Below are 27,851 nucleotides of genomic sequence, written 5' to 3'. Positions count from 1 at the left end.
TTGAATCTTGTAATTCTAATATCAGTCTGCAAATTGGGAATAGAGGAAGAACTCATCCTATTCTACTGCCTTTTAGTGACATACATTTAGTCCCAAAGTTCATATCATGAAAGTTTATGATTCTAACAGATAGGTTTTTCATACAATTAAAATATGTGGCTGCAATCATCACATATTATGCTCATTTAAATCTCATTGATTTCAGTGAGTTCTCAGCACCCTATGTTTTACAGCAATGAACTATAATGTATTGGCAATATTTTTTAGACTTTGCTCTAGAAATAAGAATAAACTACTTTTAAACTTTTTGGAACACTAAATCTAGCTGTAATATTGCCAAATGCTAATAGTTTGAATACTTTAATTATGTTTTTAGATAAACAGAAATAAGCACAGATCTTTGCAATACTTTTACTGGGAAAAACATTGTTTTGGGAACAGAAGCTATTAAGGAAGTGATTCATCTGCAATGATAAGAGTAAAAGTTGAGAGACTGTCAAGTAGGCAATATGTCAAGAATGACCAACCACAGAGGGAACACATCACAAAAAAATCCCTCAATAATTATGCTGATTAGTGTAGTTGGAGTAAATGAAATGGCCAATTTAGGAAATGAATGCAGTTCTTCTTTAAAAGAGAAGAGTTTAGTTGTAACTAACACTAAGGGATTACTTTTGCAAGGATATATCCACACTAAAAGATACTGAATAATTTCCCAAGTAGCAAAAGAATATGGTGATCATGGCCTAAATTTGCATTGAAAGCATAGATGCTCTTTGTGTGTATACATATACACATGGGAAGGGAGGGAGGGAGGAAGAAAGGAAGGAAGGAAATCATAGCTGTTACCGAAATTTTGGTAATCAACAATCACAATATTTACAAAAGTCTGAAAACAACAACAAAAATCCCCCTACCAAATGTTCTTCAAAGATATTTGGCTAAGGAGGAATAAATCAATGGATATTCAGTGGCAACTTCCCCATGGGCATAGAGCGAGGTCTCACTCGCCATCTTCAGGCTGGTGTTTTGGGCTTAAAGCATGATCGGAGCTGCCGTCCCTCTACAAACCTTGGGGGGGAGTGCTGGCCCCGTTTCAGAAAGTGGATTGATTGGATGTGTGGCTATATCATGATTGGTAGATTGGTGCTGATTGGTGCTAGTTGTGGGTACATTGTTTTTTGTGTTGTAACAGCATGGGTGGTGGGTGGGGCTCATTTGTTGACTAGGGCTGGTTTCCAGATGTCTGGTAGGCAGGAGGTATCGTCACGTTTATTCATGTTGTGGGGGCGTTTCTCTATTTCAATAGTTTCCATAATTATTCTCTTTGACAAGGATATAATTTAAACCCTTTGTAATTAATGACGATGGACCGTGGTTTCTCCTCGAAGTATACTTCTTGAATAAGCAAAAATAAACCTGAGGCATGATCTAATAAAAAAAACATTTTAATATAAAAGAAAATAAAAATACAAACTTGCTATCTAAATTAATCACATCTTGGCAGAGCTATGTGCCTACCTCTCTTGGCAGGTGAACAAAAGATCAGAAGTGAAAGCTAAAAAAGAATGTGTGACCTGTGCAGTAAATCATTGCAGATAAGAACTGCGACATGCGCAATAAATCTCAGCACACCTAGCAAACCAAAATAAATGGAGTGACACCCCTTCTTTTGCTAGTTGGGCTGATAACATCAAATAAGGCACATCTTCTGCAGATACTTGTGTTGAGCTGCTGGAAGTGGTTTGTTGAGCATATCAGCAATTTGATCATGTGTAGGTACATATTGCAATTTAACAAAACCTTGTTTAACTAATTGCTTTGTGTTTTGATAACGAATGTCAATGTGTCTGGAGCTAGAACCTGTGAAATGTGACTCAGAAATATAAACCACCGATTCATTATCTTCCATCACGGTGATTGGTCGAATCGGACATGTCCAGATATCTGCGATCAAAGTATCAAACCATGTTAGAGAATTACATGCATCTGAAACACAAGCATATTCAGCTTCAGTAGATGAACAAGAAACAAAATTCTGTTTTCTCACTTGCCAGTAAACAGGACATCCATTCAGGAACATCATGTAACCTGAAGTACTTTTGCGTGATTTCTTATCACTTCCCAATCAGAATCTGCATAACAACATAATTCTGCATAATCAGTATGTATTGGTTCTAGCAATAACTTCATGTGTTTAGTGTGTTTCAGGTATTTCAATAACTTCTTAACGTATGTCCAATGAAATTGTTTTGCCTTACCTACGTGTCGTGATAAGAGATTTACACTAAGTGCAATGTTGGGTCTGGTCCAACTACTAATGTACAACAATGACCCAATGACTGAACAATAAAGTGTTTTATCCTCGAACTCAGGACTTGGTTCATGTGTCAAGTTGTGAAAATCTGTTTGCATGGGTGTCTTTGTTGTGTTAGCATCTTTCATGTTGCAATGATGTAAAGTGTGGTCAATTTTCTCCTGTTGTGAAAGACTAAACCCCTTCTGTGTTTTGTCAATCTGAACACACAAGTAAGTACTAATATGATCTAAAGATTTCAATGTGAAGTATCTCTGCAAAGACCCACCTTTTTCAAGTTGCTGGCCTGGCTCAACTTTGATCCAACTATATCGCTCCTGACGGGTTTTTTATTTGGGGTATTTTAATTGCATTCAATTTATTTAGGGGTTTTTAAACATTGTGTTTTTACTTGTTTTTATCTATCACTTCACCTCCTCCTTGTATATGTCGTGTATATGTCTTGGTATATGTTTTGTTATATGTATGTCGATATATTTATTTCCTATGTTTTGTTGTACGCCGCCCCGAGTCCTTCGGGAGAGGGTGCGGCTAATAAATAAATAAATAAATAAATAAATAAATAAATAAATAAATAAATAAATAAATAAATAAACTTTTAGCAAAAATCTCACTCATTTTCTTATTTGGACCAATGTAAACAATATCATCAACATAAACAAGAATTATCTCATATGCATTGTTAGATCATTTTGTGAACACGCAGTCATTAGTTTCAGACTTAATAAAGCCCATTGAATTTAGTTTGTCAGTAAAACATAAGTACCACATTAAACCTGACTGTTTCAGACCATAAAGACTCTTGTTTAGGAACCAGGTATCCCCTTCTTGCTATCAGAATCCTGGAGGGCTCTTACGTAGATCTCTTCATCTAGGTCAGCATGTAGATAAGCCGTGTCCACATCAAACTGGAAAACTTCTAAACCAAGAATAGTTGCAGTGGTTAAAGCAATTTTTACACTTTCAGTTCTGACTGTCGGTGAGTAGGTGTTTGTGTAGTCCTCAGGATAACGTTGAGCAAAACCCTGAGCTACAAGTCTAGCCTTGTACAATGACTCACCATTTGGTTTCTTCTTGATTCTGTAGACCCATCGAGTGCCAATGACTTTTTTGTTTGTTTGCAGGTGTAAATACATTAAGTTTCTTTAAACTGTCCATTTCATCCTGCATCCTGCCTGATACCATTTGTCTTGCTCTGAATCAGGAAGCTGCTTGATTTGTGTGAACATATCAGGAGGAAGTGTAACATTGCAAATCAAAGACAAGGGTGTTTTTGTCAGTTGCCACAAATATCGCTGTGGAGGGATTCCTTTTGTGACCCTCTTGGAACGTCTTGGAACAACAGTCAATTCTTCTTCTGCTTCGTCCTCATCCTCACATTCGTTGCTAGCATCAGCATCTGCGGCTCGCGAAGATGGAAGATCAGGTTGTGAAGAACTGGTAGAAGGAATATCTGCCTGTGAATCTTGATCATCAGGCTGCATGGCATCTGCAACATCATCTCTAGGAAAATAAACTCCAGGATCATTGGAATGAATCCTGGACCAGTCAATATCTTTCTCAAAATTAGCAGATTGAGAAATCACAATTACATGTTTAGGGTCAATAAATTTGCTCCATTTTGAATTATCATCAATACCCATAAATCTCCATCTCTTTGCTGCTGGACCTCCTTTTCTTCTTTGAGCTAATTGAATGTTCACCATATGAACCAAAAATGTGGAGGTTCTTGAGATCAGGCTTGTAGCCATACAGCATGAAGAAAGGAGTTTGATTTATTACACTGCTCCAAGTACGGTTGACAATGTAATTTGCATATTTAATAGCTTCACCCCAGTATATGTTACTGAGATTGGCGTCTTCTAGGAGATCCCGGGTGTCATGTCCCATACAGTTACAGATGGAGTGTAGGCTCTTCCTCGGAAGGGACGTCTAGCTGGAGCTCTTGATGTGGGCGGCCGTTGCAAATGTGGTGTGGCTAATTTGATAGCTTCTTCTTCAATTAAGATCCTGCAGACATTATTGACTGTTCATTGAGCAATAGGCACATGATTAATCTTTGCAATGACATCTTTCCATTCATAATTCAATGAGTTAATGATAATGCTGATCATTTGAACATCATCAATAAAATGGCCTCTTTTTCTCAATTCTTTTCTCATTCCTTTCAGTTTGGTCAAATGTCCACCAATTTGTTCCCCAGGTTTCAATTTCAAACCATGGAACTCAGACATGAGTAAACATGAAGATTCAATTGAAATGGGCCTGTAGCAAAATTCCAATTGGGCCCAAATTTGTTGGGCTGTTGCATTAGGCGGAAAAATAACCTGCAGTTCCGTTTCCATGGACATTAATAATGTTGTGCAATCCTTAGTCTCTAAGTCTCTTATTGCAGGAGTCCATGGCTGGGCAGGAGGATTAAACACCATACAATGGGTACCTTCTCTGTGAAGCAAAATTGAAATCTCACTGACCCAGGCTTTATAATTCTGTACTGACATTTTAAATTTTGAGTCACTAGTCAATGGAGGAGCAAAAACTGCCTGTTGAGGGATGTGCGTTTGAAAAACTAGCTGCTGTTGCACCTGTGGTTGCTGAAATCTAGCTGATGAAGAATAAAAGCATGGCTTGCTGGAGGCTGCATTAAATATTGTTGTGTTCCATCTAAGAAGGCACGTGCACTGCCAGGGGGTGCTGAAAATTGGGCCGTGGAGACACCTGATACGTTGCAGCCTGAATATCTGAGTAATCTGCTCTCTTTAGTAAATTATTTCTGCCAGAAGATGGTGCTATGGTTACATCTTTTGGCTGTAATATTTCTGCATGGCATGAGTAATTGGAGAACAAAGAAGATCACGTGGCAATTGTGACATGTGCACATCTCTCTGTTCTGATTTGCCTGACACAATATCCAGCAGGGGGTGTGTCTTAGGCTTTGGGGAAGAAGGCAAGATGGCGTTTTCAGAAATTTGAAAAAGAGAAAAAACCCTCTTATTTGCCTCTAGCGTGGCGTAATCTATTTTGGCCTGAAAAAGCTGGCATTCAAAAAATTGGTGAACAAAAGATCAGAAGTGAAAGTTAAGAAAGAATGTGTGACCTGCACAGTAAATCATTGCAGATAAGAACTGTGACATGCGCAATAAATCTCAGCACAGCTAGCAAACCAAAATAAATGCAGTGACACTCTTGTTGAAGTGTTCAGTTTTGGAGATTAACCTGGTTCCTTCAAAATTAATTTCATGTCCTGTAGCTTTAAGGTGCTGGAAAAGGGAGGAAGTTTTTCCTTTTTTCTTACTGCGTTCTTGTGTTCTGCAATGCATGCATTTATTCTCCTGTTCGTTTGTCCTATGTATGTTGCAGGGCAGATTTTGCATGGTATTTCATAGACTCCTTGGTTTTCTAGCTGGATTTTGTCTTTGGTGTTTCTTAAGGTGTTGGCTTTTTTTGGTCAGTGTTGAATGCTGTCTTGATATTGTGTTTGTGGAGAATTTTGCTGATTTTATCTGTGGTGCCTTTGATGTAAGGGAGGAGGGCGATGCCGTTGTCCTTTTCTGTGTCTCGGTTTTTGGGGGGAGTCTCCCTTTGGATTAGGTTGGTAATTGTTTTTCTTTGGAATCCGTTGGAGATTAATCCATTTGTGAGAGTGTGTAATTCAGTTTTCAGGTGGTCTTTGTTGGCTAGGTGTTTGATTCTGGAGATGAGGGTCTTGGCTACAGAGTTGATCTGTACAGGGTGGTGATGGGATTGTGCCTTTAAATAGCGGTTGGTGTGTGTTTTTTTCCAGTAGATGGTGTGTTCTAGGGAGCCATTGGGTTTTTTGTAGATTAGGACATCCAGAAAGGGAAGTTGTTTGTTTGCTTCTATTTCCATAGTGAATTGTATTTTGGGGTGTAGGCTGTTGAGATGTGTGAGGAAGTTGTCCAGTTTTTCTTTCCCATGTGGCCAAATCACGAAAGTGTCATCAACATATCTAAGCCAGAGTTTGGTTTGTGTTCAGATTTATCTAAGGCATTAGTTTCAAAATGTTCCATGTATAAGTTTGCGATGACGGGTGAGAGGGGTGATCCCATGGGTGCTCCTTCTATCTGTTTGTATCTTTGTCCATTTCCTGACTCTGTAGAAACTTAGCACCCACCCCTCTCTAGAAGAATGAAATATTCTAGGAAATATTAAAAAGGCAGAATATTTCCCCTAAAAGAGAAATAACAATCTTAAAGAAAATAGAAACACAGGCCCAGCTCCCTGCCCCCAGCAGATATTTTGATGCCAGCTTATTTACAAGACAAAAGACTGGGCCAGCCTATCTACGAAACAAAAGACATGACCCTTCAGGACATAATAGGATTATCTAGCTCACCACATGGCACAACCAAGCCCCTTCATTACATCACCCAGCAAGGTTCAAACACACTTGATTCAGACAAACATGACTCCACAGGGGAGTCTGTAATCAATAGGATACATGCCCTTGTCACAAGAATATAGAAGCTCATGGTCAAAGCCCAAGAGAGGATATAAATAACACTCACTCTCCACTCCTTGTGGTCAGTTACCCAGAACTTCAAACCCATGTGGTCCTGTTCACCATTAAACCATCTTCCAAGCAGCCAGGCGTTCAGGGTCTTTCTCCTCACGTGGAACTAAAACCAAATGGACATTTCTTGCAACAATTCATTTCTTCCAACACAATTAAACAGTGGAACAGATTGCCTTCAATCTGTCTCAAATCGTATAGGATCTCCTGCATGAACAGAGGCTTAGACTATTCTGTTATTTTAGACAATTCTGTTATTCTGTTATCCTGATTTCTACATTTTGATACTTTATGATCTTTTCCAGTTCTTTGTCTTCTATTCTACTATCCCCTGGTAATCTGCAATTATCCACATTTTTTTTCTTTTCAACAGTTAAAACTGATAGGCAGATGTTGTTTGATGGTGTTAAAGGTATCATCACAGGATGTAATTATGATTATAGTTCATCATATAGTCAGGTGTTTAGACTGGATTTGACATTTTTATCCAACTAGTGAGTCATTACTATTATTATTTCAGTTCTAGACTGTCATTACAAATCTGAAAACTGTACAAATTCATTTTGAAAAAGTTTTAGGAAACTATATATTGTCTGATCTATCTTAGAAAACCTTTCAGAATGTTTAATTATATATAGCCTTGTCATATTTCCATAAGCTGTTTGGCAATCCACGTAAGTGTAAACAGGCTGAAATTGAGTTGGACTTACTATAGAATTTTGAACTATCAAAATTTATTCTGTCATCATTGTCCTATCCTAGTTGACTACCCAGATTTGAGGCCTTTTCCTGTTTACTTTCTTGTCTTGTCTTGCAGGAACATTTCTGTGTTTAACTTCTGTTTTCTTCCTGCAAAAGCAATTCTTATGTGAAGCTTCAACTGACAATTAAAATGTTCATATTTTATTGGGGATGGCATAACTGCTCATGTCTTAACATTGTACAGAAGCATATGGCTTAATATTCAGTATGTTTAAAGTCATTAATACAAGTCACTAATTGTATATTATTTACAGTGACGTGCGGTGAGGTTTATGACTGGTGAGGCACTGACACAGTGCTGGGTTTCAAATATTTTTAGACTTGTGGACTTCAACTCCCAGAATTCCACAGCCAGGCATGCTCAGTTCCAATTTAAAGCGACAGCATTTGTTTTTCTCCTTTGCTCCTTCTTTCTTTTTCTTTTTCTTCTCCTTCCCCTCCTTCCTCCCTCTCTCCCTTCCTCCCCCTCTCTCAAACACACACACACAGAGAGAAGTTGGATTGGACTATCTCTCCTACCCCTTCCCTCTCTCACTCACTCTCAAACAAACCCCCCCCCACACACACAAAAGTTGGATTGGATATCTTTTCCAGTGGCTTGAAAGCAGCTCCTCTGCCATCCCCCCCCCCATTCCCCTGCTGCCTTTCCCAAACACCTCCACCATTGCAAATGCAGCCTGCTGTCTTGGTGGGAAATGCCTGGAACACAATAAAGCCCACCCACCACCTCCTGCTGGCAGGCTGGGGTGAGAGGAGAGGCAGAGGGGAGCCGAGCCTTCCAAAAGAAAGAGGCTGGGGGGAAGTGTGTGTACTACAGCATGGCTCTTTGCCTGGCTTCCTGCCTCCTCCTGTGGTCTCCTCAGTGCTTGCTTGTGCTCTCCCTCCCCAAGTGTAGTTTGATTGCAGGTGGAGCCACGTTGCCTTTTCAAACTTGTAATCAGTGAAGCTGGGCTAGATTTTTATATAGTTTTATCCAGCTGTGTGTGTGTGAGAGAGAAATGAATGGGGGCCTGGGGAGGAAGTCACTACACTTGGGGAGGGAGAGCACCAGTGAGGTTAAGCAGAGTCATCCACGGTGAGGCAGCAACTAGCTCAGCTTTTTCCTTTTACTTTTTTTTTTTCATGATGAGAGTGGTGAGGCTGTGCCTCACCTGCCTCACCTGACTGCACGTCACTGATTATTTACAAAGAACACTAAACCAGTTCTCACTCAAGCCTACTGTGAAAAATATCTTTTTACCAAATCATTTTTTAAGTTATAGAAGTAAATATTTTGATTTCTTGATATATGACTTCCCCCCCCCCCTCTTCAAACATGGGCAGAGCTTTTTCTGCAAAACAAGAACTAATTAAATTATGAAAGTATATCTCAGGGTCAAAAATAACTTCATATTTCAGAAGTAAATCTGATACAGAATTTAATTTGATTTGAAAACAATGGTTGAATTGCATTCTATATCTAATTTGCGCTAGATCAAAAATTTAGATTTATTAAAAACATCTCAACACTTCCAAATATGTATTGAATAAAGATGGATTTGTCACTATTCTGACATAAATTACTTTAAAAATAACCTGTAGTTTTAAAATGAAACATTTATTTGTTAACAACTATTTACTGAAATATTGAAAATTCTTACCTAATCAATTTATGTTTTATGATGCTTGGAAATTGCCCATTTATTTATATTGTATTTTATATTTTATATTTTTCATTTTTTATTTCTAACTCTCTTTTTCTTGTTTCTCTTTTCTCAAAAATGTTTAATCAAAATATAATTAAAAGAGAAATTTTCATTCATTATTTTACAGATTCTATGAAAATGAATTAATGGAAGTAAAATGCTTCATTAGAGCTTCAGTTAGAGCTTAGATACCAACTTGATGGTAAATAATCAGTCAATCAGAATTAAGCCACTAGCTCACTTCATCTCTTTCAAAAAATGTTCCATGCTTTCCTTTGCTCTTTGAACAGGAAAAAGAAGGGCTAGAGCTGAGTCTTATCAGGTTCCAATTTTACTTGCATATACAAAAGATAGTCACAGTCAGAATATGCTGTCCCATTATCAAAGCATGAAAATTGCATGAAAAATTAACTGCTGATAGCAAACCTGAACAATCTCTGCTATTGCCATTCAATGAAATTCAGAGTTTCCATGACTAATAGCCATTGAAAGATATATTTGCATGAATTTGCCAAATGTTTAACACTACATATGCCATTAGCTATATGCTTTCTGGCTCAGTAAAAGCAATGTACATTAGATGCAGCATCAAATATTTACATAATAGTTTATTACATTAAGTGTTTTACTTTTTACTTTCAATTTTTCTCCTAATAATCACTTTTCTTAATTTTTCCTATTTCTAATAATCAATAGGGTCTACCTTTTTCACAATTGTCAATGGCTTAACTGTGGATTGCAAAAAGTCCTTTTCTTGATTAGTCTCTCCAGAACTGAACCCTAAATAGATTGATCACAATTGCTTTACCACATAGCATGCAATGTGATTTATTAATTTAATTAAATGCCATTAGTCCAGGCATTCATTCATTCATTTTTCCAAAAAATGTTCCCAAAATAATGCCTAGTCTAGCTAATAAAGTTAAAAACAAGACTAGGAAAAAATCTCATTTCTAAGTGTGAGATTCCAGGTGCAAGAAACTGGAAGTCTCTTCATCCCAATCAGGATCAGAAGAGTGGCATGGGATTCTAATAGAATCAGCATTACAACTAGATGCCCAAGTGACGAAGAGCATCCTTTATGATATTTAATTGTATGTCTGCTTTTATAATTTTTATAAATGGGAATTTTATAAATGTTTTGATTTAAGCTCCACTTTTCCATTCCAGCAAGTGCTTAGTTTTACACATAGTTCAGATACTATAACATATGATCATTATAATTTACTATTCATGTGAACAGCAGAAGCTTACAGCTACTGTATATGAGATGCAGAAGCTAAATTATTAGGCCTAAAATAAATGAGGAAATGCCTTGTTTCAAATGGATTTTTCCAATCATTGTAATTCTTCTCTGAAGCTTTTTAGTTGCACCATTAATCAGGAAGAAGACTTTTCAAGTATGAACATCTTTTTTTCCAGAAATAAAGCATATGCTGATTTCATTGTCATTTACACATACCATTTTTGGTTAATGAACTGTCACCTGTGCCTCATTTCCCTGTCCAGTCGTTTCTGACTCTATATGCTGAGGTACATAGAATGCTGTTAACTTCCCACTGAAATGGTACCTCTTTATCTATTCACAGTTGCTTTTAAAATGCTAGGTGGGCAGGAGCTGGAGCAAGTAACAGGAGCTTACGCTGTCACATGGTCTTGAACCAAAGATACTGGCTGACAAGCTCAGCAACTTCAGCTGCTGAACCATTGTGCCCCTGTATGAAGTTATCCTCCACCCTTCTCCTAAAAAAATGAAATATTCTAGGAAATATTTTAAAAGACAGAATTTTATATTTCCCTGGATGAGAAATGGAGAAACATTTTTTTTAGGCAGGAAACATACTCACTCTTAATAGCCCCCACCAGCCCACAGCAGATGTCTGTACTTAAGAGATAAAGAGATAGCTAGGTCTATTCATAGGCAAATGCCCAAGATTCAACAAAGACAGGATTAGCCCTCTACCCATTTCACCACATGGTACCTGGGAAGATTACACCATCCAGCAAGGCTCAACCAAGCCTGGGACTGAGGACAGCCTACAGAGTTGCCTCTGCATGGCCCCATGGGAGTCTGACAACCAATCAGAATACAAGCTCAAATTCAAAAGCCCAGAGAGGGTATAAAACTCAGACACTCTCAGCAACTCTCCCCTTTTTTTCTTCTTCACCCTACATCTTCAAGGCATGTGATCCTGTCCACCATTAAAACCTTATTTCCAAACAGCACTATATTTCCAGTGTCTTTCTCCTCATTTGGAACTAAACCCAAAAAGACATTTCTTCCAACACCCCACAATATTAACTTAAGAGAGGAATATGCTTGGTTAACGTTGCTGAAGCATTCAGAAATCTCTCAAAGAAGGAAAACTTAAATAATATGTTATCCAAAGTCAGTTCAATCAGATATCTCATCTAGAGATTTGCCTTCACTTTGCTCATCACAAGAATTCACTGGAACAACAATTATTTTGTGTACACTATATTACTTTCAAACCTATTTTCTACTACCTAGAAGACATGGAGACTTTATTTAAAAACTGCCTAGAATTAATTGATAAACTGGTAGCATCCCACTTATTTAACAATGCTAAGCAGGATCAAACTTGGTTGATACTTGAATGGAACACCACCATGAAATCCCAGGGCTGTAGTCTACAGTGGAGAAATGTGTGTGTGTGTGTTGTATTCCTGGAAAATCCCTTCCCAAAACTATGTGGTTATATATATGCAATTATAAGGCATTAATTCAATTTTGAGAGGCTATTTATTTATCAAAAATTCTACACAAAGTGGAAAATTCCAAGTGTTAACTAAGAGGATTGTCTGCTGAGTCACAGATTCTGTGCTAATTAATATAGTGGGACCATGTGCCAAACTTCACACAGGGTGACCTATTTCCAAGAGAAAAGAGAAAAAAGTGAGCTGGTGCCTTGAAACTGCTCAGTAATATATGAACACTGTAGTCATCAAACATCTATTTGCTCACAAAACATCTTATGATGGTGAAGTGTTGTGTTTTAATGTTTCCTAGTTATTTATTCATTTAAAATCCCTTTATGCATACATATTCTCACATGTCAATTTTAGCACAGCTAATTTTGTATTTGGGAATGTATTTTCCTTCAATCTATATTTTAATTCCAGGGACAGGTTCTGTTGGAATTTCTTACAATAGCTGCCAAAATCCTTGACTACTTATGTTATTACTATTATTATTATCATCGTTGTCATCGTCAGCAGCAGCATGTGATTTGATAAAGTTGCTTTTTTAAGCAATCATTTGCTACTCAGCCTCAGAGGCGAAATTGTCTTGAGTTTGGTGTTAGATCTGGGCAACGAGAGAACAGACTGCGGACACGAAGTGACTTAACAGCTCTTTATTAGTAGTAATAGTGATCCAGCTTACTCTGTGGTCGGAGGGTTCCCCTTTTATAGTACTCGGGTACGCCTCTCGACCAATCAGAGTAATACCTGTTTCCCGCTGTAGCAGCGGACCAGAGAGGAGACTTCCTCCGATATATGTTAATATCTAACACCCCTCCCCTCCTAGACGGAACGTTGCGGTTAGTAACATAATCTTTTAGATACGTTGGTGTTTGTCTTGCTCGGGAGGAGCATCGCAGTTCGGGTTGGTTAGAAGTGGTTGCAGGATCGGGTGCTTTTCCTGTTTCACGTTCGGGAGGTTTTGTGCCTTCGTTGCTAGGGCGTTCCGGAGTCTGCTCGGTTGCGTTGTCTGGGGTTTGCTCTGCTTCGTGCTCGATCTCTTGTTCCGACCTTGGTTCGCAGGTGTCGTAGCTCTCTATGATGGGGCTCTCGAGTGGCTGACTTTCCGTTGGCTGGAAACTCTCGTCTTCGGTTCGAAGGTCTGAATGTGCTAGGCGACCCCGAAGTTGATCGATGTGCCTTTTCCAATTCCGCCCATCTTCCAGCTCCAGCAGATACGATCGTGGACCCGTGATGCCAATGACCTTGGCCGGCATCCACAATGTTCCCCCTGCATAGTTGTGGGCGTATACTGAATCCCCTATGCTGAAAGACCGAATTTTGCTTGTGGAGTCTGGGGGAGCTGTGGCAGAGTAATTTGGGTGAAGACGGTCCAGGTGAGACTGTAGACGGCGGCCCATGAGTAGTTCAGCGGGGCTCCTACCCGTCGTTGCACTTGGGGTAATATGCTGAATTAAGAGGTAATGGTCAATGCGTGTTTGCCAATCACCTGGACCCATCCTAGCGAGGGCCTCTTTTGCGAATCGCACCATTCTCTCTGCCTGTCCGTTTGATGCCGGATGGAATGGCGCGACGAGGGCATGCCGAACTCCCTGACCTGCTAAAAACGTTTCGAAATGCATGGCCGTGAATTGGGGCCCGTTATCGGAGACTAGGAGGTCGGGCAGGCCATGAGTGGCGAAAAGTCGCCGTAGAACCTTGATGACTGCCTCTGCCGTGGTTGAAGTCATTAGGACTACCTCTAGCCATTTGGAATATGCATCCACAACTATAAGGAAAGTCTGACCTTGAACTGGCCCTGCGAAGTCGATGTGTATTCTCGACCAGGGTGCTTTCGGCTTTTCCCATTCCATGGCGGGTGCTTCCGGGGGTGCTGGTCTCGATTCTTGGCATGGATCGCAAGTGGCCACCCACTCCTCTATCTCTTTGTCCATGTTTGGCCACCAAACGTAACTTCTCGCCAAAGCCTTCATTCTAACGATCCCCGGATGCCCGACATGTAATGCATCTAACACATTTTTTCATAAAGCATAAGGAATAACAACTCGATCCCCCCACAATAAACAACCTTGTAACACTGAGAGTTCGTCCCGTTTTGACCAAAACACTTTGAATTCTGGGCCCACGTTTCCCTTCGGCCACCCCCTCCAAACCCAAGTTTGAACTTGTTTTATTAAACTGTCTTTAGAGGAGAACCTTGCAACGTCGCAGGAAGAAACCGGTCCTGAGTCCAAACAGTCAATGAGCAACACCGGTACTTCGGGAGTGGGGTCTGGCAACAGGTCCGGTAGTGGGCAACGGCTGAGTGCGTCTGCGTGTCCTAGAGTGGAGCCCGGTCGATGAATTAACTTGTAGGAGTACGCAGCCAGGAAAACAGTCCACCTGGTCATGCGTGGAGAAAGGGAGACCGGGGTGGGGTGGTTTCCCGCCAAAAGTCCCAACAGCGGTTTGTGATCAGTAATTAGTTCAAAATCGCGGCCGTAGAGGTATTCATGGAAACGTTTTACTCCAGCTACCGCAGCTAACGCTTCCTTGTCCATCTGGCTGTAGTTCCTCTCGGCCGATGAAAGAGTTCTAGAGTAGAACGCGATGGGTGCTTCTTTTCCGTCTGGCATCCTGTGGCTAAGGACTGCGCCGACTCCAAAGGGTGATGCGTCGCAGGTCAATACTAGCGGTCTGGCTGTATTGGACTAACAGCGAGTCAGTGGTGAGCAGGCGCTTTACCCCGGCAAAAGCTGCTGCTTCGGATCGTCCCCATCTCCATGGCGCGTTTCGCTGGAGTAGTCGATGTAGCGGCTCAGCAACGGTCGCCTTCTGTCTCAGAAAAACGCTGTAGAAGTTAAGTAGTCCGAGGAAGGCCTGCAGCTCGGTCTGGTTACGTGGTGTGGGGGCGTCCTGGATCGCCTTAATTTTCTTTGAAGTGGGGTGTATTCCCTGACCATCGATTCTATATCCCAGGAATTCTACGCTAGGCACGTTAATTTGGCATTTTTCCTTTTTAAGGCGGAGACCCTTCTCTCTGATTCTGGCCAAAACAGTTCTGACTCTTTTATTTAATTGCTCCTTGTTTGCAGCAGACACCAAGATGTCGTCGAAATAGGGGACGACTCCCGGTATCCCTTGCAAAAGCCGTTCCATGATGCTCTGGAACAAACCTGGAGCAACGCTTACACCGAATTGCAGCCGGTTGCATTTGAATGCCCCTCTATGCGTCACTATAGTTTGGGCCTCCGCTGTGGCGCTATCTACGGGCAGCTGCTGGTAAGCTTGTGCCATGTCTAATTTAGCAAATACCTTTCCTGGCCCCAACGAGTGCAATAAATGCTGTACTACAGGCACAGGATACGCGCTTTGTTGTAGCGCGACATTAATTGTGCATTTATAGTCCGCGCAGATGCGGACTGATCCGTCTGGTTTGACTGGGGTCACAATGGGAGTTTCCCAACGCGCGTGATCCACCGGCTCAAGGACTCCTTGCTCTACTAATTTATCTATTTCCTTGTCTATTTTTGGGCGGAGTGCAAAAGGCACTCGTCTCGGCTTAAGTCGGATTGGCGCCACTTTGGGGTCTAAATTAAATGATATTGGTTTGCCCACATACTTACCAAGACCGGGGCTGAACACATCCTCGAACTCCTTAAAAATCTGTTCAGCGCTGCTGTTTTCTACGGCGTTGATTCCGGTGACTTCTAACCCCAGGGCTTCAAACCAATCAAGCCCCAGAAGGTTCTGTAATGGCACGCTGGCGATGGTCACGGGCAGCTGGGCTACGATGTCCTTGAAACGGATTTGGAATGTGCCTTGGCCCACGATGGGGACTTGGTTCCCCTGGTAGTCTCGTAGCAGGACGTCTGGAACGCGTAGTTGGCTCTTTCTGAGGCTAGGGATAGCCTGTTTCATGGATGCCCATGAAATGATCGTCAGGGTCGATCCTGTGTCAACTTCTAGCTCGCAAGGTGAGCCCTCCAAGAGGACTGTGACTCTCAGCCTTTTTGGCCGCTTGGGGCGGACCTGACTTATCGTGGTGAGATACGTTCGCAACTCCTCTCTCTGGGTCAACTCTATCTCAGTATCTGTATCCTGAAAATACTCTCGTTGAGCGTCTTGATAGAACGCTCTTTCAGCTCTTTGTGAGTAATCGCTCTGGGGATACGCTCGCTCAGCTCCTTGTGTGTAATCTCTCTGGGGATACGCTCGCTCAGCTCTTTGGGAATTTTCTCTCTGGGTAAACACTTGTGGATTTCTCTCTGGGCGCCCTTTTTGGTTTCGCCAAGCCCCTGGGTTGGGCTTCTGTTGGTGGTTCATGGGTGGCTGCCGTGAGGCAGGGACTTCGCTCCGGCACACTCGTGCGATGTGCCCAAGTTTGTTGCAGTGCGAACAAACAACATTCCTGAACCTACAAGTAGACCTGGGGTGATTCCCTCTGCAGCTTGCGCAGGGCGGCAAACGGAATCCGGGTCTCCCCCCAGGCCTCACGTGACTGCTCCGCATCAGGTGACTGTCCTCAAACTCGGGATCCTCGTAGTCGGGGCTTGTGTCCTCGTAGTGAACTTTGGTGTGTCTTGGCGCTGGCTGGCCAGTGTTAAACCCGCGTTGAATTGTCTCCGCTGATCTGTCTGCTGCTTCTGAAGCTCTTGCCTCCTCGAGTACAATTTGTAGGCTTAAATTGGTTTTGGCTAACAGCCGCTTTTGTAGGGAAATGTCTCTCAGCCCGCTAACGAGTCGATCCATAATCTGCTCATCCAGGTCTCTGAATCAACAATGTGTGGCTGCTTTTCGTAGTGCTGCAACGTACTGGTTGATAGATTCTCCCGCCTTCTGGTTCCTCGTGTTGAACGCTTGGCGGCAAACGTGGCGGGAAGGTTTTGGCGCGTAATGAGTCTGTAGAGCCTGTTGCAATGCCGCCCATGATACTGCCTGTATTGGAGTAGGCGAGGTGAGGTCTCTGGCCGTGTTGAATACTTCTTTTCCGCAGTAGCCGAGGAAAATGTTTTTCTTCCGGGCGTCGGTGATTCCCGTGTATTCATTCGCTTCGAGAAAACACTCGAAACGAATCATGAAGGCTTCCCATTCGTCATTCTCTGGGTCGAATGGAGCGGGGGGAGCATGCATCGCCATCTTCTCTCGTTTGAATTTGCCGCGCTGCGGTGGCTTGAGATGGCTGCCGGAATTTCTGCCGAATTCCTGGGCTGGATCAAATCCGGAGATTCTGGAGGTAGCGTTCTTCGTCCTATCTGTCTCTCGATCCCACCTTCGTCGCCAATGTTAGATCTGGGCAACGAGAGAACAGACTGCGGACACGAAGTGACTTAACAGCTCTTTATTAGTAGTAATAGTGATCCAGCTTACTCTGTGGTCGGAGGGTTCCCCTTTTATAGTACTCGGGTACGCCTCTCGACCAATCAGAGTAATACCTGTTTCCCGCTGTAGCAGCGGACCAGAGAGGAGACTTCCTCCGATATATGTTAATATCTAACATTTGGGATAGCCATCCACTCTTTTTTTCCTTTCTCTCTACTGTAGTGGTTTTATTCTGCAATGCCTAAGAAAAGTCACAAGCCCCATGAGAACAAATAAATCTCTTACAAACAAAGACAGATCAGATGATAATCCTTTATATTATTTGCCAGAGAATGCTTTCCTGCCAACTTACTGTCTCCCGCTCTCCCTGCTGGATTTTTTTTTAAGGCCATACTGTGAATTAAATAAACTGATGACTTAACCTTCCCCTGAACACTAGTTGAAATTCAAATTCTCAGATAAGTGGATGGCCTTAAAAAATAATCTGTAATAGCCTTCATGTGTATATTCCTGTCAGGTTTGATAAATAGCTCACTCTACATGGATATTTATGGAATACATTCTACTTGAAATGCTAGCCTTTGTTTTGCTTTATTTTACTCAGTCAACTAACCCATCAGGATCATAGAAAAGGGTACGTGATGCAGATTATTTCTCACTTTATACTATTATACCTCTTCGATGGTTTGTTAGTGATTGTTGAATTTAAAGCTGGAAAAATGTTTTATATTGATGTTCTGCATACATTGTCCATCACTGATGTGTCTTCTGATCTTAGTTTCAAATTCCTTTACTGTTCCAAGTGTCTCTTTTAATGTTTAAGCTTAGCTAAATGGAAACCAGATATGGCATGAACATTTGAATAGATTCTACCCCTAACAGCTCATGAGCAAACAGCTCACAGGCTATCATTCACCTTGAGCAATATCACAACTTCTGCGTCTCTGTTATTCCAAGAACAGAAAACATCATTTTGATTCTTGAGAGAAAATAGAAAACAGCTGTCACTAGTAATCCCAAATCCATTAAATAAACTGATCTTTCTTCCCTGGGACTGGAACTATCAAAGTGATGCAAAATACTGTCCCATCAACCTTGGTTTATTTAATAATGTTAAGCAAGATCAAACCTGGTTGGTACTTGAATAGGAGGCCACCATGAAATCCCAGGACTGTAGTCTAGGCTGAAAACTGGAAGAAATGATGTAAAATTGTGTCATTTTCACTTAAGGATTTTGGATTTATGGGCCTACCACTGGTCACCAACTGTAAAGAAGTCTTTAAAGAAAAGTGAAAGGATACAGCTACTTCAAAAGCCTGTTCTCAATGTTGTTTTAACTATATCAAGTGCATAAGTGCCCACAGTCTTATATGTAATCTTGGATGCCCAAGATAAATAATAGGTGTTATTGGCATATCAATTACTTATTCTACCTGCAAAGCACTTAATCAATACATACATTTTACAGAATAGTGTGTAAAAATGGTTAGAAAGCTAGAATGATTCTATGTTAAATGTATGTAATGATGATGAAAATTAAATGAAATAGAATGATAATAAAACCAAGCCTGGAAATAAATTAAGTTAATTCAAACTAAAATAAACACAACAAAACAAACTATAAACCAATATGCTTCAGAATGATTCTATCTTTTTTAAAAATAATTTTAATTCAACATTTTTTAAAACATTAAAATCACAGTTACACTTTTACAGCTTTCCGTTATCGGTATTAGAAATTAGAATGATTCTATCATAAGCAGCTTCCAGAATGTTAGAATTATTCCTCCTTTAAGATTAGCAACTAGAGCCTCATTAACATTATTGTTAATCCCTGACACTTTGATTTCCAGGAGAGAAATGGCTGACTGAGTAGCCTGGAAAGTTTTTCCAGCAAGAAACCTTTCTAGTTTGGAAAATGGTGACAGGGTTTCCCAAGTCTGAATAACCCTCCTGGGTTAGGGAAGAGTCTTAAAATCAGCCCACAAGATTCTCTGGACAGCAACAGTTTGGGAGAAGAGCTTGGAGTGGCACTTCAGTGTTGCCTGGTGAGTCATCCAGTCCCAAAATGGGACTATAGCCATTTCAAAGTCAAAAAAGCAACCACTTTGGAGATTTTTTTTTAAAAAGACAAGAAGTTCTACTTCTTAAGCACTTTATTTGATAATTGCCTTTAGTAATCTAAAAGATGCTCTTTTCAGTTGCAGTCTGTTGTTGTTATCATAATGGTTGTTATTGTTATTTTGAAGATCAGCTCCATTTTAAGGGCACCATTATTGATAAATGAGGAGGAGAAGGGTTGCCGATAGTGAGCTAAAATAAGGAAGCATGGAATACTTTTTCCTTTCTAATTTTGATGGAAAGACAGAAGGATATAAAAATTTGTGGTTTAAATTTGACTGTTTAGTTAATTTATTGTCCTAATTTGATGCTGGGAGCTATAACTTGCAACTCTAAATTGTTTGTTGTGAGAGGTTGAAATATTCTGATTTTAACTAAAACTGATTGAACAAGATATACTAAGTATCTTAAAAAAGCTTTCTTCTACAATTTATTCTTTGATGACAAGAGAAGGGGGGGAGAGGAGAAAGAGAATGAATAGAAGATGAACCTAACAAAACACAGCTGCCCATTAAATCTATGCAAGAACTGGAAGAACAAAGTATAAAGATGAATTGGTTTTCATATGTGCAAATACATTCTAGATATGATAAAGATTTTAAAATAGAAGGCTTTTATGACAAATTGACAGATTTAGATAAAGTCTTGACAGATACCAATAAAAAGGTGATTTAAAAACTATATGGATACTTACTAGAGATTAAGCTAGAGGAAGAACAAGTTAAAGAAACCATGATTACTTGGGGGGGGGGGATTTTGGACATGGGATTGATTTAGAGAAATGGCAAAAATTGTGGTCTCAAAATTATAAAATGACAATGTCAACAGCATATAAAGAAAATTTGTATAAAATGTTTTACAGGTGGCACCTACCCCTGACGAGAATAGAAAGAATGTTTAAGAATAAATCCGAAAAATGTTGGAAATGTCATCAGATACCGGGCTCATATTACCATATGTGGTGGATGTGTACAGAAGCTAAAAAATACTGGACTAAAATTCACACATGGTTGGAAAAATGATAGAAAAACATACAGACTTTAAACCAGAGATATTCTTATTGGGGATCCTTCCGGGAATATATAGTAGAGAATTGAAATATTTGATTGTAAATATGTTAACAGCAGCTAGAATTGTATTTGTAAAAAAATGGAAAAATGGGAAAATACCAAAGCAGGAAGAAGTTATTCAGAAAATAATTGAATGTGCCAAAATGAGCAAATTGACATTTGAAATTAGTGAACAAGAAGATAAACAATTTTATAAGATATGGGATTTATTTTATCAATTGTTAGACAAAAAAGTATGGAAATGAAATATGCTAGAGAATTTTACAATACAAGGATAATGGAATGATACAGAATATAATATAAAGATATACTATTGGATGCATTTAGGATGATGTAATGTAACGCCATAATATAAATTAATTCAAAATTTAGAATATCTCACATAAAATGAAGTAATAATAGTTATAGTCAAATAAATGATTAACAATGCTAATAACCTATACATATATAATGAATTGATAATATGAGAGTTTATATAAATTGTAAGTGAGGACTATGGAGAGGATGCACAACACACTGTATGTAACTGAAAGATGATTTTATGTTTTATGTTTTGTTTGTGTTTGTTTGTCTAAAAAAAAATTCTTTAATAAAACACAGCAGCTGCCCTTTGACGGTGCCTGGAGGGAGAACAAAAAGCTTCAGTCCTGCAAAGTACAGTAACTTGGGTATCTGGAGCTCAGGATCCATGGGCTTATCATCTTTAGCTCTTGATGGAGTGGCACTATCCTAGACAGACATGTGCAGAGCTTGGGGTTCTCCTACACCAGTGATGGTTAACCTTTTTGTTGAGGCATGCCAAAAGCGGGGGAGCATGGGGGGTTGTGTTCCACACCCATAATATAATGCCTCCCCCCATGATGTGCGCACAGTCCCCCTGCACATGCACACAGGCCTTATTGAAGCTTCCGGACCTCCAGTTGCGCCCTGTTGGGCTGTTTTTCGCCCTCCAGAGGCTTTAGGAAAGCCTTCTGAAGCCTGGGAAGGGTAAAAAATGGCCTAACACGGAAACCAGAAGTTCAGGAACAGACTTTTGGGTTGCTCGTTGGGCAGTTTTTGTCCCTCCAGAGGCTTCGGGAGGCTTCCCTGAAGCCTCCGGAGGGCGAAAAACAGCCCAACGCGCAAATCAGAAGTCTGTTCCCGAACTTCCGGTTTGCATGTGGGACAGTTTTTTGCCCTCCGGAGGCTTCAGGGAAGCCTCCGGAGGGTGAAAACCAGCTGAAAATCAAGGCAAAAAATCATCTGGCCAGCAGGTGCATGCCTGCTGGAGCTGACAGGACAATGCCTCATGTGCCCTCAGAAATGGCTCCAGGTGCCACCTGTGGCACGGGTGCCAAAGCTCCGTCATCACAATCCTAGATTCTTAGACACACAACTCCTACTCAAAGAGCAGGTGGCAGTAGTGGCTAAGAAACCCTTCGCATAACTTCATGTGGTGAACCAAATGTTTTTTTCCCCAAGAAGGGGATCAGTCATTCACACCCTTAAAAACGAATGCATACAAATCCATAATTGAAAAGACAATAATAGACAGGAAACACTGCCTCAGCAAAAAAAAACCTGAAGAAATAATGTATTTTATTAACTACTGTTAGAAGCTTTTCTAAGTAGGTGATGGAGAGAATTAAGAGGGCAAACCTTGGAACTCCAGTGTAAAATATTGCAGAGTGCAATCCTCTTCTCTCTTAACAGTTAAGTGACCTGGATGGGAGAAGCCATCGATTTGAAGTGAAGTGTCATAAGTATGCTGATGATATTCAATTTCTGTTCTCTATACTCTGCCATATAAGAAATGTATCTGTCTTGATTTGGTGCTTGCAAGTTGTAGAAAGAATATTGCTTACACCAGGGACGTGCGGTCAGGGGAGGCAGGGGAGGCAGAGCCTCACCTCTCATCATGAAATATTATATAATAATAAATTATAATATATATTTCCTCCCATCCCTTTTACACGGTTCCCGCTAAGCTCCGGTAAGGAGAAGAGCTTTTGGGGAGTGAAGAGGAAGAGGAGGGAGGAGGAGGAGCAGGAGGAGGAGGTGCGCGCGCAGGGCGGTGCCAGCTGGACAACCGGCGGAGGCAGGAGGGTTCTCGGAAGCGCCAATAACCTTCCTGCCTCCACTGTACTTTGTGCGCTCCTAGCGACTGCAATAGATGTCCAGAAGTGGCAGGGGCTGTTAGGCTGGAAGCCCATACCCGATTAGCCACAAAAGCCACTTCTGGACGTATATTGCAGTCGCGAGGAGCGCGCGAAGTCCAGCAGAGGCAGGAAGGTTCTCGTCGTTCCCCAGTCGCTTTCGTGGCTTCGTCATCAAGACGAAGTCCGGGAGCGCCAACAACATTTCTGCCTCCACTGGACTTCGTCTTGATGATGTCGCCACAGCTCCCGGGATGGAAGGAGGTAGCCAGAGTGGCGCCGAGGCAGTCCGGCGGGCAAGCGAACGAGGACCAGGCTGCCTGATCCTCCATCGCTCACCCGCTCTTTCGTCCGCCCGGACCGCCTCGGCGCCGCTCTGGAGGTCCGGCCGCGCCCAGCCACTGCGGCGACATCATCAAGACGAAGTGGCTTGGAGGCGAAGTGCTTTTCAGTGCTTTTCTGTGCATCTAGCATTTAGGTAGATAGCTGGATGTCCTAAATGCCAGACGCTCAGAAAAGCACTGAAAAGCAGCTGCTGTTGGGGACTGCGGAGTGCAAGCTGGCAGAACGCGCTCAGGAAGGCAGGGAATGGGATCATGTGTGCTGGAGGCTGAGGCAGCCTCAGCCTCCAGCACACATGGTCCCATTCCCTGCCTTCCTGATGACGTCACCAGCCATAAACCTCACCGCACGTCACTGGCTTACACATACACATACTTCCAGATCCAGGACAGTTAGCTCCTACAGCCCTGTAAAAGAAAAACCAAGTAAGGAATGCAACCAATCTTTTAGCTTTTAAGAAAGTCTTGAAAACATTGTTTTGATAAATATTTTATCACTGATGATCCTTGGGCTGCCCAATAGTTCAGATTAAATTGACAGCTGTTTAATTTACATGATTGCTCATCTAATTCACTAATTGTACAGTTCTTTTAACTACATTTTAACCTCCTCCATGTCAATTGTCAACTGGAGATATTTAATTTAATTTTATTGTATCCTGTTATATTTTGTATGAACTGTACACCGCCCCGAGTCCCTTGCGGGAGAGGGGGCGGTCTAGAAGCATTAAATATTATTATTATTATTAATTGTAAATCTCCTTGAGTCTTTGCAAAGTAGGAAGATATAAAGTATTATTTAGTAAATAAAAACAACGTATTTTAAATAGCATGTACATAAACTAGGGATCCCTCTTGAACTATAACTCTTGGTGAATTAACTGTTGAAGGTGATACCCAGAACATCCTTTGCCCAGTGAGCAAGGTGTAGCCTTTTCTGGATCAGAAGATACTGGCAATGGTAATTCATGCCTTTAGCTATTTTTACCCAGAGTCCATTGCATGTTGGATGGCTAATACATTTAAATAAATAAATAATAAAAATTATCTTATGCCTCACACGAAGTTTACCATTTTATGTAATAGGGCTGACTGTAGAGGTAATTCAAAAGCTACAACTATTACTAAATGCAGCAGAATTCCTACTGAAAGCCCAGTAGAGTACAATAGTGCTAGTCCAATGAACACACATGGCATTGGCAATTCAGTCACTAAGTGAAACTGTGGCTTACTCCTGATCTTATTTCAACTTTCTTTTCCTTTACAGATGTGCAAAGGTCATAAATGCAAGGGTTGGCCACAAAGTTGTTTTTTACCACCGTTGTTTAGTGGTCGCTAAACAATGACTATCTGTAGGAGTTGTGTGGGTTATGCTTTTGGATTTAATTAAAGATACTAATTGTTATCTAGAAATCCTTTTTTTGACTTGTGTCATTATCACTTAGAAATTGTTTACCCATCTAATATATTCTGATTTGGGGAATGTGCTATGGATGTCCAATCCCACTTCCTCAATAGGTAAGCAGGATGCAGGTCTTCTTGGCCATAGCCACCTCATTCTGGACAGTTTGCCTTTTGAGATCAGGTTGGTCTCTTTCTTATTGTCATGCTGAAAAACAGCCTTAAACTAATTAAAATGAAAAACCTTATTAATTTTCAGTGCAGGCAACATCATTTGATAAAAACCGATCCAAGTTTTTATTGATTATTTAGGGCAAAAATACTTTAATCTAGCAGTCGCTATTGTTAATTTGCATTTTATTGTGCAGCCATATAGAATTTTTAAATAACTGATCACAACACAAGTATTTGTTTGTTATGAAGTTGTATAAATAAACGTTCACCAATGTCCTCCACTGTTAACTGCTTATATTTTTAATAGAATTAATGGTATTATGTAGTGTTAAATCATTTGATAGCTAACATTTTTAGAATGATCTGAAATTGTTAAAAGAAACCTAAACATTATTAATACTGTTATCATTACAAAGAAAAATATAAAGCAAGGTGAGCTTCAAAGCCATAGCAAGATCTTGTGTAAAGGTCTGAGAGTCATATCTCTAGTGATTTCATCTCATGAAATCTGGATATTTTAGCAATGTAATTCTCAAGTAAATGAGACAATGACGAAATCTTATGACCTCATACAAGATGTTTGCCTTCTTGCCCAAATTCTCATGAACTGTGAGCAATTACATACAAAACCTTTAGACTCATTTCCCTCTACTGTAAGTCATTCGTTTTTGTGGTTTTTTAAATGCAGGGGAATGAAATTCTGTTTCAAGAGTCATATATTTATAATTTGACGACATCTTGATTTTGCAAAAATAAGTACGTTTTGTTTTCACCACTGGGGTTCTTTGAATCAGAAAATCTAAATAAAACTAAGTTTTCTTTTTATGTCACTTTTAAACATGAATTCTTGAAATATTAAAATATATACAGTATGTATAAAATAAACCAAAATCAAAGTACAAGTGAAAGGTCTGAACAATTAAAATATCAGTCTTGAAAAATGCAAACATTAGAGATTGGAATAAGTCAGGCATAAAATGCAGTGGCTAGAAGAAGAAAGAGTAATACCTTGGGCTTCAGAAATCCAGACAACCAATAGATGGCAGAGAGGAAATACTGAAAGTTCCCACTCTAATTTTCATCTACATTTTCCACAGTCCAAATGTGTTAGCTTTAATATGGAGAAATAATTATTTTTAAGTTTATTATGTGATTGAGTGTAAAATAATGCTAAATTTCTGTTTGAGAAAATGAATGCTGGCCAACTGTGTTAAGGCAACCAATACCAAGCACCGAACTTAAATGAAAGTACAGTATTGCTATTTTATATTTTGGGGGCATATCCATACTGCAGTTTTAAGCTGTTCCTGTTCTACACCATTGGCACTTTAAGCTTTGAGCAGGCTTAAGAGTAACCTGTTTGGATTGGCAACATCTTGAAAAGGATTCAGTCCAGGCTACAGAGTATTGTGTTCTCCTATAGAAGAGGTTTCACATGTTGCATCCACTTGCTTTTATCTTCCAAGTGATAATGTTCAATCACTTTCACATCTTTTGATAAGTCCTAAATGGGTAAGTGGTTGTGTTGCTATTACTTTTTTTATTTCTTTGTAGAAAAAAATAATATATAAACCATAATTATTCTTAAGAAGTCTGACACACTAAGCAAATGAAACAAGAGCTATACCGACTATGCTCATATAACAGAGGGAGCAAAAAAGCTTTGTTGAAGAAACTCTTTGAAAAGCAGTTACAGAATAAGCAGTAGGCGCTGGGATTAGCCTAGAAAGAAGTAAAATGTGCCAGCTGAGAGCAATAAAAGGGCAAAATGATACTTTAAAACCGTAGCAGAAAAAAGTTTCTGGAAGCGAGGGAGGTAAGTTGGGAGCATTGCTAGTGATTCCTAACCTGTATGAACAAGAGGGTAAACAGGCAGCACAGATAAGGCAATTAATGCCATTAATTTGTAAAACAAAGTGTTGATTGCCATTTTGCCTCTTCAAAATATTTGTGCAGTTTAAAAGGTTAAAACATTTGTTTTTAATTTGAATATAAGGGAACTGAAATACCCTTTAAAAACTGCATGGAACCAAAACAGAAAAAGTCCACTAGCCCAATGTTGAAACAAAGATCAGATCAAGAAGTCCTGAAATCCCCTTTCATATTTTCCTACTAATCAAACTCTTCATAGTGTGATATATAGAAGAGTCTCCAAAGTAAATTTTATACTATAGGCTGGATCTTTTTCCTCATATCGTTTTCACCTTCCAAAATGCATTGCTACTAAAATAGAACTTCTATTTGTTGGTTTGTTTGTTTAATCTTTGTGTTTAAGATGGGCCCCTGTAGATTCAGATGCCTTTCAGTTTAAAGATTTGTGGTTAGTGTGGAATCATTAAAATGGAATCATTGGCTTGCCATATTCACAGCATAGCAGTATCTAGACAATGCTAGAGTTAACCTTGTAATTTATCAAGCATAGCTACAAATCAGCATTTGTAAGTTAAAAGAAAAACATGATAAATAAAAAGTCACCATCTCCTATTTCAAGGTTTCTCAGAAGAAGCAATTTTTGTCTTAAAGGAGTAGCATTCTGAATATATATCATCATTTTAAGAAGCTTAAAAAGCTCTAAAAACAGGAGACTGTTTTTGTCAGCTATTGTTTGTGTTCCTCTATCAGGGTTTGCGACTTCAAAGCTTTTTTTATTATAGATAAATCAGGGTATCATTTCACTGACCTTTGAAGGCTAGCTGGAAGAATTTGGCATCTTGCAGCTTCCTTTTGTATGTAGTTTCACATATTTTCTTTCCTTGGCATAACTTCTTATCCTTTCTGAGCTAAATGGTTAAAATGACCTTGGCAAATGTGCTTTAATGCCACCACCCCTTTTCTCTCCTTGGCTCATTTCAATGGGAGGATAATGATTTGAGACCCTTGTGGTGGCTTGTTTGCATTTTTAAAAAATGTTCTGGCTCCTTCTTTATTTGAATAGCAGTATTGTAAATGAGAGCTTTTATCAGAATAAACAGGAATTCAGGAACCAAATATTGTCAAATGGCACTATCAGAAAATTATAGATGACTGAAATGCTTTTAGAAGATGGTGTGTGTGTGTGTGTGTGTGTGTGTGTGTGTCCATGTGTGTTCGTGTGTGTATGCATGTTCATGTTTAGGTAGAATGCATTTGAATACCTGCAAGAGGACTAAGAGAAAACAGCCCACAATTATGAAAGATTTTTTTGGAATAGGAGTTTACCATAAACTATGACTTCTTGGAGTTTCCAAATGCATCTAGAGAAATGGCTTTTGAAAACAAAAGTTAGAGTCACTAGATGATGTATGTA

Source organism: Natrix helvetica, assembly GCF_964273705.1.
Source record: "Natrix helvetica genome assembly, chromosome: Z".
Classification (NCBI taxonomy): Eukaryota; Metazoa; Chordata; class Lepidosauria; order Squamata; family Natricidae; genus Natrix; species Natrix helvetica.
Note: the sequence above shows the minus strand (reverse complement) of the source record.